Source organism: Pipistrellus hanaki (assembly GCF_964339955.1).
Source record: "Pipistrellus hanaki genome assembly, chromosome: 4".
NCBI lineage: Eukaryota > Metazoa > Chordata > Mammalia > Chiroptera > Vespertilionidae > Pipistrellus > Pipistrellus hanaki.
In genome coordinates, this window is record NC_140506.1 from 74,975,384 (window position 1) to 74,978,102 (window position 2,719).

Genomic DNA, 2,719 nt, shown 5'->3' on the forward strand with positions numbered 1-2,719 from the left:
TGAGCCCGCCATACGCCCCAGCAAGCGCCTCCGTGCCTTCGCCATTACAAACGACAAGGCGGCGTGGTCACCTCCCCACAGGTTCCCATCACCTCCGCATCCTCAGATGAACGCCATTCATCTTCGTTAAGCCCCGAACAGCTGCTCCCGCCGGCTGAGCTATGGAACTGCCAACAAGGCAATCGAGAATTCATGACCATGAGTCAGGCTTCTGGGAGTTCCCAGACTGTAAAACAGTTTAGTCCCTCTCATTCCTGTGATGCATGCAGCCCCAGATAACATCGGCAAGCGATTCTCTTTGACCGTGTGTTTGATTTGTCCGTGGGAGAGCCATAGACCAAGTCCCATTCGGAGAGTGATTCCGGTAAGGATTTGATGGGAAAGCGATGCACAAATTCTAATCGAAGCAGCCAGGGGGTGTGGTCCCTTCTGTGCGGTGCTGCTGGCCTGTCTCACCCGCCAGACAAATGGACCAAAAGCAAAGGCTTCTCCGGGGCTTTGCCTGAATGTACACCAAAGATTCATTCTCTCAGCCTGCATGCTAACCTCCATTAAGTGCTAATACTTTAGGGCCTGACACGTCTTGCTTGACCAGCATTTCTAGCTGGAGATAAAGTATCAAGTCCTCTGCAGAGGGGCGAGGGAGAGAGAGGGAGTGGATGTAAGGGCCTGGATCCCAGCATCAGGAAAAGACTTCTCCAGGCAGAAAGGGTTGGGGGGGTGGGGGAAGCTGCTGGTAGAAGTGAGAGGGACACCCCCTGAAGTAGCCAGGCCACTTAGTCTAAAAAATACCAATCACTTCCTCCCACTCCACTCACCCATGCTACTGATTTTGACACATAGCTAGTGACGGCTGTCTGTCTTGTCAGACCACATTCGCAATTTCTACAGCAAAGAGTGATTTTTTATTTACATACATTTCATTCTGTCACCCCTTTTAAATGCCGAGAAGTTAAATAAAATGTGTGTTTCTTCACAACACACATGGAGACATCAGTCAATCACAGGTATCCTGGAGGTGCTGTGGAGTAACAACAGCAGCAGCAACAACAACAACAACATAATCCTCAACGTGAAAATAAGATATTTAAGGTCATCTATGTTGTGGTTGTGGTGCTTTAGGTAGGTGCTTCCAAACCATCTCACAGCTATTACCCCCATGGAATTAGTGCTTTTCTCTTGGATAGAAAGTATATCCATCCTTCCTATCAGGAGGGGGTTAGAGGTGTTGGAGGTTAAGTGATTTGCAGTCAAAGACTAAAGCCCAGCTCTACCAAGCAAACATCCTCAGAGATTTCCCCTGCAGAACTGGGAGTCAGATAAGAGGTGCTGCAAAGACTCAGCCCCAGTGATGACTCAGGACTCTGAACTGCAGGGAATCCATGTCTGCAGGTCGAATAGGATCAGGGGCTGCTCATGTGCAGGAGGGAGTCTTCTCCCTGTGCCCAATCCCAGGTTCTGTTTGGTACTTTATAGGCTCAACACATGAGCCATTAAAACGCAGGAAAATAAACGATTGGTGGAAACTAAAGAGAGGCAGGAATCTGCTTTCTCAATTTCGAATACCTAGTTTTTGTGAGTAAACCACAAATGGTTTCTGAGACTTGGCTGGGCTCACTTCCTATTTCAATAAGCTAGCGTGACCTGATCTTGAAGTCTGCACTTGAGTAACTCATTCACCCCATTTGTTACCATAGGCAGCTTAGTTTTCTCATCTGCCAGCCTGTGGGAGCGGCACCTTTCTCTCTGGAGACACATCTGGCTTAGCCTTCAAAGGAGTCTATTCTCACAGCCCCTGGGATCTTAGCCCTCCGATTCCCAGGCCTCTGATAGAGTGCAAACTACTAATGGGATGCTCGAGCGGATAGCTCTGCAGTGTCTCCAGAGAGTGTCCAGTTCTCTAGGTTGATGTTTAAAGCTGATTATCTCAGAAAGCCTCGTAAATTAACTGGATGGGCACTTTGAAACGTTTATCACATGGAACTTTGGTTATTTTAAGTCTCAAAGTTTCCATTACTTGCATTTTGGCTATAAGCATTAATATTTCTGCCAAAAGGGCCTGGAATGATCTGTCTTCGGTCCAAATCATTTTCCTAGAATTCCAAATGGGTGAACAATGTTGCTCTGCTTAGAGAGAGAGGAGGGAATAAAGCTAATGTACTTTCCACGTGGTTATTTGTCTCCATTATCACAGATTGTGTATGAGAACATAATGCCACACACATTCATAGGCGCCTTAAGTATGCACCTTACTAATCTGTACCTTCATTGGAGTTGTTAAGAATAATGGTGGCCGGGGTCTTTGTTAGGATTCACTCCCCACCCCCCGCTCCACCCCCAAAGAAGATTCCGAAACAAGGAGTTGGAGGCAGCCCCTTTGTTTGGAAGTCTCCGGGAAACAACTGTGGGGACAAGTAAAGGGAGGTAGGCAGCAGAGAAAAGCCAGTGAAGCGCATACTCCTGAGCAGGTTGCCTCTGAGGGCTGCCTGGGCTCAGTATAGCCATGACCTTCTAAGAGGCCACCTAGAACACTCCTCAGAATCAGCCTGCCAAGTAATATCTACCCACCAAAGCTGGGTGTTTATCTACTCAAAGTCTCGTTTCTCGCTAGTGGAGGGTTGTCCCTGCAGGTGCCAAATGCCTGGCATCCATGGGCTGCCCAGGTGCAGAACAGACAAGCCCCCAGGGCCCCGGGGACAGCACCTAAGAGCTGAGCGTG